Here is a 13,305-nt window from a genome sequence, read left to right as displayed (position 1 = left end):
TTTTCCGTGAAGCTTTGGAGCTGTTCCTGTCCTGTGCTTTTTCAACGAGCCTTTGACACCGTTTCTGCTCTTTGCTTTTTCCAACGAGGGTTCTGAACTGTTACCATCTTCGGTTTTTCAGTTGCACTAGAGGGCGGTTTCCGGGTTTTGCTTTTCTTTGGGCCTCTCTGCGGGTGGGCGGAAACGCGCTCTTCCTTTGATTGTTATGGTTCGGAGATAGTGGGGAAGCTGGCATGTCCTGAGCACTAGGACGAGGCAGAAAATGCCCCCCTGGCTGCGGTTTGGTGGTAAAATACAGCAATAATCAGTGTTCAGTGGGTCCCTCGGGCCCCGGTGCCACTGCATCCTCTGCACGGATGGAAGCTACGCCCTTGGCTGGAGCTGTTTCTAGCATTGGCATCTGCTGTTCGCTGATTTTACCGCTTTTATCCTCGTTTTGACCGTATTTTCGTATTTTGATTTTCCTGAAAGGTGTATGGTTTTAGGTGACAGGCAGCATTGAAATTAAGTTAAAAGACTGGTGACAGGTGTTGCACATTCAATGTCGCCTAACCTCTCTGAGAGTAATAATTATAACCACCTATTTTTCAGTTAGAGGTTGCTAACACATGCCTGAGACTTACTCAGGAGGATTCACAGGTCTCTGCAACTGACACATTAACCCATGAAGCTATCCTACTAGACATGTGAGCTTGGGTGTGCTGGCTACTCACAGATCTATGCACCGAGCTCATTAAACCACTGAGCTGTTGTTTTTTCTGATATCTAAACCACAACTTTCAAGTCTGGACAGCAGGCGCATTTACCCTCTGAGCTATTTTGATGAAATTGGAGTGTGTGAATTGCAGGTTGAACACAGATCACTGCAAGCACTCTTAAACCACTAGGCCGGGTTCTCGCGTTTGAAATACATGAACTACAGGTTACTCACGGGTCTCTAGAGCCTGCACGTTAATCCACTGAGCTGCCTTCGTCACTGGCATCATCATCGTGCAGTAAGATGGTCTGTACCGACCGACTCCAGGCACCAACATTTAAGAGAATCCGAGGAATGCGCGGGTAGAGAGCTACCATCCAAGAGAAGGGAACAAGCAGAGCCTTTTACACTTATCTCCTAAAAGGAAATGCAATAATGTCAAGTGTGCAGCTGCACTGCGGCATTTTGCTTTCCTTCACTCAGCTCAGCTGCCAGAAGTGGTGACAAATACTTTGCGATTCAGACTAAGATTGGCGGCGGTCGCATTTTATCCAAATTTAGCACTCAAAAACGACCTGTGTCAGCACCAGTGACTAGGAAAGAGATGCTGGAAGTCCCTTCATTTTGTAAAATAAAATCAACGTTCTCGTTCTTTTTCATTGCCGTTTCGCTAGTGCTATATAAACAAGCCCTGGCAAAGCCAATAGATTGTGCCTATGTTGGAGCTTTTGGCTTTGCCAATATCTTTCCGCCATGTTGTGCAGCAGTGTAGAATAGAGTAGAGTGGGACGGCGTAGAGTGGAGGGGAGTTGTGTAGTGTGGAGTTGAGTAGAGCGGCATAGAGCGAAGTGGCGCGGAGTAGAGGGGCCTGGCGTAGAGTAGAGGCGCATAGAGTAGAGTAGAGTGGTGTATAGTGCAGTGGCATAGAGTAAAATTGAGTAAACAAGTGGAGTGGCGTAGAGTGGTGTGGAGTGGAGTAGAATGGAGTGGAGTAGAGTAGCGTAAAGTGGAGAAGAGTGGCAAATAGTACGCTGGCTTAGAGTGGAGTCGAATAGAGTGACTTGTAGTGGAGAAGAGTATAGTGAAGTGGCTTAGAGTGAAGTGGCAGAGAGTTGAGGGATGTATAGTAGAGTAGCATAAAGTAGAGTTTTTTTTTTTTAAACCTTTATTTGGAGATAAGCAAGGAAAAAGGAAGTGCATACATGATACATACAGTCATAAATGGCCATTACAATAGTACGACATACTCAAAAAAGTCCCGAGTACAGGGTGGCAAAGCAATCAATATATATAGCAATAATTAAATTCACATAGCATGTAGGAGAATGATGATCCAGGACGCACAGGTAAGCTGATGAGATGATACAGTATGGGCATGTTCTGTTAGCGCAAAAATAAAACAAAGGAGAAACAGAAAGAAGGGCTAAGACCTGACAGGAGTTCGATCTCTATTTCTACCATCTGAGTGACATACAAGGAAAAACAGCCCCCTTGAGCTCGCAGACAGAGGATGCAGTTCAAACCCCCCCCCGATACCTGAGGATCAGCAACTGTAGAATGATATCCCAGCCCACCGTGCTGCAGTTAACCAACACCTACTCGGTCCTCATGTTCAGAATCAGAATCCTGCACAGCTCTAGTTAGGAGGTACACCTGAAGCGGGCTCCAAAAGTCCTTGGGCCTGCACCTCACAGGCATCAATTCAGAATAGACATTATATTGGTCCTGACAGTATATGAGGTCATTCAACCAATCCTGGAAGCGCGGTACCCTGCCCCGACCCCAGCAGCAAGCAACCCTACGCTTAGCCAGAAGCAGGGCCACGTCAACAAATCTACGATGAGAGGCAGGCACGTCCTTAGAATAACCCAGCAACATCACCAAGGGGTCAAACGCCACCCCATCCTCCGCCATAACCTGCAGGGCCACATGGACCTGAGTCCAGTATTCCAGAACCCCTGCACAACTCCAAGCCAAATGCAGAAAGTCAGCACCTTCTGCTCGACACCTAGCGCATCTGTCATCCTCCGATAAATGAAACCGAAGTTTCCTCGCCGGGGTGTAATAGTACCTCTGGACAAATTTGTAATGGATGATTTTCAGGCAACAACTGGAAGAAACATTGGCCGTGAGTCCACAGCAATACTTCCATTGCTCGTCAGCAATAGGGGCTCCCAGCTCAGCAACCCACTGCTCACGCACCCGATTGGCCGGGACAGAGCGCTGTCGGCGAATAGCACCGTATAATTTCGACACCAGGTGACGCCCATCTGAAACCAACAGCACATGGAGGGGGAGGGTAACCTCCGGCTCCGAAGGGAAATCCGGTAACAAGGCACGCATGCCCTGCCTCAGACGAACATAGTAAAACAGCTCCAAAGGGGAGCAGGCAGCAACTCCAAAGAAATGAGCCTGGGTACGGAAGGCACCTTCGTGAAACACGTCACCCCACGTAAGAATACCGAGCCGCCTACACATTCGTTGAAACCGCGTTTCCAGCAACAGAGACAAATCAGGATGATAGGATAGAGGCAGGGCCGGCGAGTAAAGAAAGGAGACACCCAGCAGTCGTGCATTCTGTTGAGTTGGGGCATAGAGTGGCACTGTGTGGAGTGCCCTTTCGTGGCGTAGAGTAGAGTGGTGTACAGTGGGGTGGAATGGCATAGAGTGGAGTAGCGTACAGTGGAGTGGAGTGGACTGGCATAGATTATAATGACATAGAGAGCAGTGGTGTAGAGAAGAGTGGTGAAGAGTAGAGTAGAGAGGCGTAGAGTGCAGTGGTGTAGAGTGCAGTGCCATAGAGTGGTGCAGAGTTGAGTGGCAAAGAGTGCAGTGGCATAGTGTAGAGTGGTGTAGAGTGTAGTAGTGTATAGTTCAATAGCATAGAATTCAGTGCATAGAGTAGAGTGGTGTAAAGCAAAGTGCAGTGGCATAGAGTAGAGTGGTGCAGAGTAGAGGGACATGTTGCGCAATGGCATAGAGGGCAGTGTCGTAAAGTAGAGTGGTTCAGAGTAGAGTAGAGTGGCATAGAGTGCAGTGGTGTATAGTGTAGTGGCATAGAGTGTAGAGGTACAGAATGGTATAAAGTGCAGTTGCATAGAGTGCAATGGTGTAGAGTAGAGCAGTGCCGAGTAGGGAAGTGTGGCTCAATGGTTAGAGCGGCAGACCCTGATGCAGTAGTCTGGCCGGGACCAGGGTTCAATTCCCGCCTCGGCGGGTCTCTGGCTCAATTTCCTCGGACCTGATAATTCTCGCTTTGGTGCCTATTCTAATCATGAGTCCCACTCTGCACCTCTGGGCATTAGCTTGCTTAATCTCTACAACAGCCTCAACAATGCTAAGGATGCCTGACTTCACCTTGGGGGTGCCCAGGAGTGGGCTCCTCACAGGGAAAGGCCAGGAAGGGTTCCTCGGCGGTATTCGTACAAGCACCGAGATGCCTACGGGTAGTCGTGCGCTGTACAAGTGCGTAATCATTTCATAGAGTTCAGTGGTGTAGCGTGTAGTAGAGTAAAGTGCAGTGATATAGAGTAGAGTTGTGCAGAATAGAGTATAATACTGCCATGGGGGGTGCAGAGTAGCGTGGAGTGACATAGAGTGCAGTGGCATAAAGTAGGGTGGTGTAGATTAGAATGGTGTAGAGTGCAGTGAAGAAGAGCGTAGAGTGCACTGTGTAAAGAATAGTTCCATATAGTGCAGTGGCGTAGAGTGGCGCAGAGTAGAGAGTAGTGAGTAGAGTACAGTGACATAGAGTAGAGTTGTGCACAATAGAGTATAATACTGCCACAGGGGGGTGCAGAGTAGCGTGGAGTGGCATAGAGTGCAATGGCATCGAGTAGAGTGGTGTAGAGTAGAATGGTGTAGAGTGCAGTGACACAGAGTAGAGTGGCCTCGAGTGCAGTGTTGTAGAGTAGAAAGGTGCAGAGTAGAGTGTAGTGGGGGAGTGAGTAGAGTGGTGTAGAGTAGAGTTGCATAGAATGCAGTGGCGTAAAGTGCAGTGGAGTAGAGTGTAACAGCATAGTGTAGAGTGGGGAGAGTAGAGTACAGTGGAGCAAAGTGCCGTGGCATAGAGCAGAGTGGTGCAGAACAGATTAGAGTGGTTTAGAGTGCAGCGGTTCAGAGTAGAGTGGCATAGAGTGCTGTGGCATAGTGTGGTGCAGAGTAGAGTAGAGTGCAGTGGTTTAGAGTGTTGTAGAGTGGTGTGCAGTGCTGTGGTGTCATGTGCAGTGGTGCAAAGTGGTGCAATGGTGTAGACTGCAGTGGTGTAGAGTAGAGTAGAGTGGAGAAGAGTAGAGAAGAGGGGTGTAGAGTTCACTGGTGCAAAGTAGAGTTGCATATAGTGGAGTGGCACAGAGTAGAGTGGTGCAGAGTAGACAGTAGTGAGTAGAGTGATGTGGCATAGAGTGCAGTGGTGTAAAGTAGAGTGATGCAGATTACTGGTGTAGAGTGCAGTGGCATTGAGTGCAGAAGCGTAAAGTGGTACAGAGTAGTTGTGCAGTGGTGGAAAGTGCTGTGGCTTAGAGTGGAGTGCTGCAGAATAGAGTGTCATAGAGTGCAGTTTCATAAAGTGCAGTTGTGTAAATGGCAATGGTGCAGAGTGGAGTGGTGTAGAGAATAGTGATGCAGAGTTTAGTAGAGTGGCATAGACTACAGTGGTTTAGAGTGCAGTGATGTACAATCGAGTGGTGCAAAGTAGCATAGAGTGGCATAAAGTGCAGTGGCACAGAGTAGAGTGGTGTAGAGGGCAGTAGCATAGAGGAGAGTGGTGCAACGTAGAGTACAGTGGCGTAGGGTACAGAGGTGGAGATTAGAATGCAGCAGAGTAGAGTGCAGTGGCATAAGGTACAGGATAGGGAGTGGGAGCTAACAGAAGCGACATGGATGGGAATATGAGGGACGGACTGAAAACAGAAGCACTCATATGGAGTGCTTGAGCCCCTCCAAAAAAAGGACCTACAATAACGGGGGCAGTGGATAGACACATGTACTTAGTCCAGGCTCCAGGTGAGGGCCAAACACAAGAAGAAGACATTAACCCTTTAACTGCGGGTGTTATTCCCCTGCTGTGCTGGGGGGCGGGGGCGTTCACAGCGCCCCGGTGCTCATGACGAGCTCAGCTCGTCATGAGCTTCGGTGCTCATGTGTTCATGACGAGCTGAGCTCGTCACGGCCACACCCGGTTACTTAGAACGCTCAGCACAGCAGAGGACTTATCCCCGCGTGTGAGCGTTCCACGGGCCATGACGAGCTCAGCTCGTCATGAGCACACGAGCACCGTGGCTCATGACGAGCTGAGCTCGTCGTCAGTATGGGAGGGGTTAAGCTGCATGCCAAGACAAACGGGAGTGAAGAAAATGAGAGTGATGATGAAGCTAACTTACAGTACGTTTTGGGTGCGTTGTAAGCCCACTGTATGTAAACAACATGTCTCGTAGTTACAGCCCAAGCGCTGTCTCGGCGAAACCTAAAAGGCACACTCGTGCCATATAAATAACTGTGTTTCCCTCACCTTTTATTTACTATTCCATCTCGGATGGGTAAATAAAAAGAAAATATGCTCTCCTCATTGTGTAGGCGTGCACCTCCGTTTTAAGATGCGCCTAAAAAATGCTGCACAGCGCTTATTCTTTTTTTTTCATTATTTTCAGCTATGCTGCACAACAGCTGTGCTGCTGTTCAGCATGGCTACAACTCTTTGCCAAATCCAACAGGTCTCGTTGGATAGACCTATTGGCTTTGCCAATGCTTGTTGAAATGTGTGGTTTATAGCCACTTGTTTGTGACTGAATTTGACCCCACGCCCACCAGAAGGAGATATGCAGGTGTACCTGACGTGCTGTACTGGATAGCGAGATCCGTGCCGGGTTTACAGATAACCGCTGGATATGTAAATGAGTTTCATGTAGATTCGTTGCTTGCGTCTTATCAGGATACCCTGTACATTTGACATAAGCATTGAGCGCACATTAGGAGGAGGTGAGAAGCGACACGCCCAGAGCAGACACGGGATCCGCAGGGTGATGTGTGTCGCAGGGAACGTTGTTCACAAGACCGTGGCATGCGGTGGAACGGGTTTTGATGCTCTACGCTCCCGTTACTGTGAAATAAGTGGAGGTTGTCTATGCAAGGCTCTGTGCAGCGATCGGCTAAGGGCAGATAGTTGTGTGATAACAATGGAAGCAAGCTGGGACATGTGTGGGCCTGCTCTGTAAACCTAGCGCCTCGAAGCGCTGCGTCGTCAGCGAAGAATCGTAGCAAAGGTGAGTTTGTGTCTTTTTATCTCTGAAATGGCTGTGGTCTCTCTCGATCCCAGTTCAAACAGGGCACTCTGACTTACTTTATTGCCTGGATTTCTAAGAATCTACTTATCTCTCTTCAGAGTCTGAATGGGGGGGGGGGGGGGGTAATGGATCAGGCTCTACTTGACACACTTGAGCATATTTGTATATGAGGCAGACACTGACAGCCTGGGAGAGCGAGTCTCGGGGTTCAGTATCATTTCAATATTTTGTAAAGCGCCTGGGTAATCGTTGATTTCTTCAAAGCACTTGTTGGACAAGGGATGGGGAGAGGAAACGGAGCCCTTGCACTTTTTCTGGGCCTGATGCTTGAAGGAAGAGGTGGGTCTTAAGCTGTTTACGCACATTATCTAAGGTTTGCGTCGAGGCCGAGAGGCAGAGGAGAGCGCCTTATCCAGGGAGGGGCCGGAGAGCGCAGAGACCGCCCCCGAACCGTTCATCTCGACGGGAGCAAAGAGAGACGGCTGTGGGAGGCACATTCACAGCATCTCTTGACGGGCAGCGAGCCTGCGGCATGACGCGCCTCTTGGAGGCGGCGGGAGTGTGGTTCTGACAGCCCCAGGTAGAGTTTAACTAAAGAGCTGTTAATGGTGTCTACTGCGGGGGGGGGGGGGGGGGTGACGTGGAGGGGTCAGTGGGGCGAGGGGTTGTTGTCACCTATATAACTTGGGGCCAAGTCGAGGATGTAGAGTTTAACTAAAGAGCTGTTAATGGTGTCTACTGCGGGGGGGGGGGGGGGGGGGGGTGACGTGGAGGGGTCAGTGGGGCGAGGGGTTGTTGTCACCTATATAACTTGGGGCCAAGTCGAGGATCAGTCGTCTATCGACCACGGATAGTTTACAGGTGGGAGTCTTCGGCTGCTGTTGGTTTTACTTGCTGGTCTATTTGTGCGCCTCTCTGCCTGGTGGAGGGCCTCCGGCTGAGCAGGGCGTAGCTCCCTCCCACCCACATGTTGGAAGAGAGCTCTGGCCCTCTAGACATACATCTGGCTTAGAAGTAGTTCGCTAACAGGGGCGTAGCTTCCATTGGTGCAGCAGGTGCAGTGGCGCCAGGGCCCAGAGACCAGAGAACTGAGCACTGTTTATTACTGTTTTTCACAATTTCATTCCCATTCTTATGTGACTTTAGAGTTTTTCTGTTTCTATCTTTTCCTTGAGCGAATTTTCAACTTGTATCTATGCAACTCTAACCACTGGTATCTGCAGTAGACGTATGTACCTACTATCATTCTTTTGCGAATTCAGAGTTTTTCTGTTTGTATCATTTATGTAACTCATGTACTCCGAAGTCCTTATGTAATGTAACTGGTCCTTTTGTAGAGCGCTCTGACACCTTTGGGTAAAGTTTGCGCTATATAAAATCGCATAAATAAATACATTTAAATTTAAATGCATTTATTCTTTGTGATTTCAATGTAATGAAGATAGTACATCCCTGCACCATTTGCACTTTGTCAGATATGTGGTTATAACTAATGAGTTTTGAATTGTGATGTTATCGTATATGTACTTTTATGGTTTTAACAAAAAACGAAATAAAGTTTTTATTGAATTGAAAATAAATTTAAACATTGGCTAGGGGTTCAATTTCCTCCCTTGCACTAGGGCTCATGACATACTAACTACCTAAAATGGCGAAGGGAGAAGGTGTCAGTTTGTGTGACCTATACTGATCATACACACTTACAAGGTAGGTGGTCCTTACCTAGTCACCAGCTTTACTTTGCCAGTGTGATAGTGATAGTCCGTTTTAAGCTGATGTACAAAGAAGCTGGCAAACAGTAAACGTCTTGCCTGTAGGCTTGGTGTCAGAAATGCTTCTTGAACAAAGCATGCAGTGTTACTCAAACATCGTGGGTCACAGGATCGCTCTCCGGTGAATCACTCCCTGTCTGGTTCCTCTGTATACATCCGAACTCTTTCATGAAAGTTATCCCTCCAGCCTCACACATGGTCACATACCTCAGAATCAAAGATTGTATTGTTGTTGCATTTATAAAACGTTTCAGTTCATACCACTGAAAAGGCGTATTTGAGTACGGGTAGCACTCTACTGTATGGGTGTGCTGTGGTCGAAACACTGTGTGCCGGACATGTGGCCTGAATGTATGACGGTATTCCGCAAGCCGGGATCACACTGTGCCTTCACAGTGCTGTCATAAGAATGAACGTGTCTTTAGTACGCATTCTTATAGCAATCAATTTGTTACAACGACTTACCATAGGCGGGCGCTGGATTTTTTGAATAGGTAAATTTACTATTACTACTCCAGTCTTCGCAACAGTAGGGAAGTTTTTTGACTTTAAATCCAACACCATTCCACTTATGCGTACCCCTAAGGCAAGTTGTTATAATGACTGTATGCGGAACAAATGCATACTAAAGACGCGTTCGTTCTATTGCTGATGCGGTGAAGATACATCCGGATTCCGGCTTCATTCTAAAGGACATTTCCCATGTGGTCTCAGTGGGTAGTGTTTTGATGTTGTGTCTGAGGACCAGAATTGTGCCCTTTTCGGGATTTGTCACCTCACTTAGTTGTGAGGCTAAAATGAAAAGGGGTGAGGGATAGGACACATAAGCATCAATGCTGGTGAACTGATGGGTAAAGAGTGTTTGAGTGTATTGGTGGCCTGCGTGGGAAATATTTTTATGTCAAATGGGAGAGGAGTGGATTAGCGGCTAGAGCGGCTGACTCCTTAGCACTGGGCTCACAGATCATTCCTCGGCACCAGCGGCAGCTCAGCACCCTGAGACTCTGGGAAATAGCTCACTTAATCTCCCCAACGACCCCCAGTGCCTTGAGACTCGTATGAGTGATTAGTTTGTGCTTTAAAAATACTGGATACATGTCATGCTTTCATAGGAAAGCTAGATCAGCCTATGTCACATAGAGAGTGAGCTTGTGCATACGCAAGTGTTGTCGAGTAAATAGATGCGGCCATGAAGGTGTGCACATACCTACAATCTTAGAGTGGTCTGAATCATATAATAATACCAAAATGAGTGTGAACGACTATTACAAATTGGGTTACTGGTTGAGGGGGTTGAAACTCTACTCAAGCAGAAACCACAATCTCTATCAGGGTGAAACACAAGCAAGCCGCACATTAACCTGTGTTGCACTCTCTGATAGCTGCACACAAAAACAGTCAGGCTTCACTTAGAGACTATGTGTAAAGTATTTTTAAAGCACTTGAAACAGTAATGGAGTGAAAACACAAGAAAATTCCACACCAATTTAGAAAAATAGAGTAACATTTAATAAATGATTTGAGTCCAAAACAGCAAAAATCCAATCAGTAGAACTGGAGATATGCAATTTTAAAGATTTATGTAAAAATAGTGTTACTTGTGGTTATCTGGCTGCGCCGAATCGGGACAGTTACAAGTTGATGCCGACTGCGATTGAGTGCAGGCTGGACACAGGGACCAAGTCGGGTCAGCTGAACTAGAGTACCTTTAATCCTGGTTACGAAGCACTGGACAATTCCTCGTCAAGGATGCGTCACTGTAACGACCGGATTCTCAGACCAGATAGAATCAGCTCACCAGAGCACCACCAACCCAGCCGAAACGCAACCACCTCCCTCCTCAGGACCCATCTATCCAGGCACCTGGGTACCTACCCGAGGATGGGGAACTCGCAATATACAAGCTCATATCATCAGAAACACCACTAAATCTATAGGGATTACTAGTAATACTCACTGATTACTAAGGACGTCCATGCCCTACACCACACTCATACCTCATAGTCTCGCGACCACATGGGCCCAGACTAATCTACCCTGGGGTAGTTCTGATTATTTACCATTACACACTGGTTACACCCAGTGCTCGCTCAAGATAGGCACTGTATCCCCCCAGTGCTCTCACTATTTCATACAAACACAAGCCACAATCCTGTGGGTATACACACTAACCTCAGTCAGTGCTCTATTAACGCCTCTTTCTCTAGAGACGATCTCATTACACACCAGAATCCACCCTGGTGCTCACTTACAAGTCACAATCCGGTGGGTATAACGCTGCATCCCAACGACGATCACTTTCCTATGAATACCTTCAGCTCTCTCTCTCTCTCTATGTTGGGAAGTTTCTCTCACTATTCACTAGAGGTTCACTACTACAATAATATTATGGAATGGCCAAATTACTTAGTGTATAACTTATTCTCCTAGCTCAAGGGCTCCTCTCTCCCTAATTATTCAGCTGCTACTTACCTGCTGTAACACCTGACTAGAAGAAAAGGTTACCTGCACTATAAGAACAAGAGGCACACACTGTATGCAAAAGTTATTCCCTGATTTAAGCGCTCCTATTTCCTTTTGATCCATCAGTTACTATACAGCATCTGGTTAGAAGAAAGGTTAGCTCTATCATAAGAACAACAGATGCACACTGGTTCACTAAGAACTGGGGTATCTTAATTACAATATAACACTATACTATAACACATAGCCTGAAAGGTAAAATGGGAATAGACACATACACAGATCTGCGGGGTCTCTGTAAAGCTCTATTACTATACCACATCCACATGTAACTAACAGGGACTGTAAATAGACTGACCATATCCACATGTAACTAACAGGGACTGTAAATAGACTGCACACCGCTGAAAGAAAAAGGATTAGACATAGAATAGGGACAAGATTAATATTTAAAGATTAAGGACCAATATCACCTAAGGAGTGTGGGGTCTTGCTCTAGCAGTCATCTGGGCTCCTCTCTCGTCTGTGCCTTAGCTCATCTCAGATCCTCTCCTGCACTCTTGGACACACATCTGCGCTGATCACTCTGCACTGGATTCCTCTCCCCCACGAACTCTCTCCACCTTCCAGCTTCAGCCTAATTGTTTCTGCCGCTCTGATAACCGTTCGCTCCACTAGCTTCTTCACTCTGTCTGATTATCTCTGTTCCAATGTCCAATTCACTCCAGCTGCTCCCACAGATTAATCCACGATATAACTTCAGCCTCTTCCAAAAGGTATCACTTCAGACTCCAGCTGTTCACAAGTCCTTCTGATAAGTAACTGCTTCTGACTGCTTCCTTCAGTTCCAAACAACATCTCACTTCTCTCTGTTCAAAACACCATCTGCTCACAACTGCTTCTGGCTTCTCTCTCTGGTTCCAGTTCACTGACTGTCTGTCTTCTCTCTGTTCCAAGCATCTACTGTCTCTTCTTCTCTGTTCCAACTCCTCTGCTTCTCCACTCCTTCTGCACTCAACTCTTTCTGCTCCAATCATCCACTGAACTCCTTCCAACTCAAACTCTTTCTCCTTACAACTCAAACTCTTTCTGTCTGACTCTGCCTCTGCACTTCACTAATATGGAATGCTGTCTCCTCATGGAAAGTTCCAGCCAGCAGCCTCCTCCCACCGATTCCATGTACCAGGCTCATTGCGCCAGACGCTCCCACAGTGACCATCTGCTTGTTTCGTCTAGAGACCTGAGCCCAGAGACACTTCCTGATTAGATTCAGCTCTGGCCGGTTCTCTCCAGTTCGCTTAGGGCGAACAACACCTTATAACTAAAACATTACCTTTACCCTGCAAGCATCTCAGTTCTGCAGGGACAGAAAGCAAAATGGAGTCTCTCTAGTTCTGGGCCTTGTAGGCCTAAGAAGGATGAAATAACACTTAGCTCTGTCAGAGTACCTACACAAACCATACCAATATGTAATATAAAGTCAGGACTACAGGATCCACCCTCTACTATAGGTAGGATGATGAAAGGACACATAATTATGCCAAAGCCAATAGGCAATAGATGGATTAGAGTCAAGAATAAGGGATCTATCATCATATAAAGCAGCTATCCTCTAGTTTATGCTTCTAGGTCTGGAAAAAGGCCTTAAAAGGACCAACACAAAGCAAGAATACAGATTCAAGATGTTAGCAAGCTTAAAGTCACCATCACTCCGAAGTAGAGCCAAAAACCATGTCAGGACAGTCACACAGAGGCAGTTCCTGAGGAGCTATGAGGCTGCATTAATTTTGAGGATGCTGTTGATGAGGGGCTTGCGATGCGAACGCCTGTGCCAAAAATACATTGCACATCAACTGATTCTGAAGAATTTGTGTGGCTCGCAATGCGTAGTCCTGCATTGTTGTCAAGGATGCCATCGATGAGGGCTTGTGGTGCATAAAGCTGCATTGAGGATGCATTGAGGATGCATTGCGCAGCAGCAGTTCCCAGGAGACTGCGGGCTGTCGTGCGAAGTCCTGCATTGAGGATGCTTCATGCATCGGCGCTTCGGAAGCAGAGCGGCAAGGAGATGCATTGTGCTTCATTAGTTCTT

At 47.2% G+C, this 13,305-nt stretch overlaps 1 protein-coding gene across 4 annotated transcripts in view; it reads left to right on the top strand.

Moving 5' to 3' along the window:
- RDH5 (retinol dehydrogenase 5) overlaps window positions 1–13,305 on the top strand; it is a 144,362-nt gene that overhangs the window by 71,742 nt on the left and 59,315 nt on the right. The window contains exon 1 of one of the 4 annotated variants that reach the window (XM_086959124.1): window positions 6,815–6,957. The exons of 2 other annotated variants lie outside the window; for them this stretch is intronic. The gene's annotated coding sequence lies outside the window, so the exon portion shown is untranslated. Of the gene's footprint in view, window positions 1–6,814; window positions 6,958–7,405; window positions 7,559–13,305 lie in introns of those variants that run through there. One more of the 4 variants, XM_086959122.1, reaches the window with a different exon arrangement.

Source organism: Lissotriton vulgaris, chromosome 1_1 (assembly GCF_964263255.1).
Source record: "Lissotriton vulgaris chromosome 1_1, aLisVul1.2, whole genome shotgun sequence".
NCBI classification, from domain to species: Eukaryota; Metazoa; Chordata; class Amphibia; order Caudata; family Salamandridae; genus Lissotriton; species Lissotriton vulgaris.
This window is presented reverse-complemented; position numbering and strand designations above follow the sequence as displayed.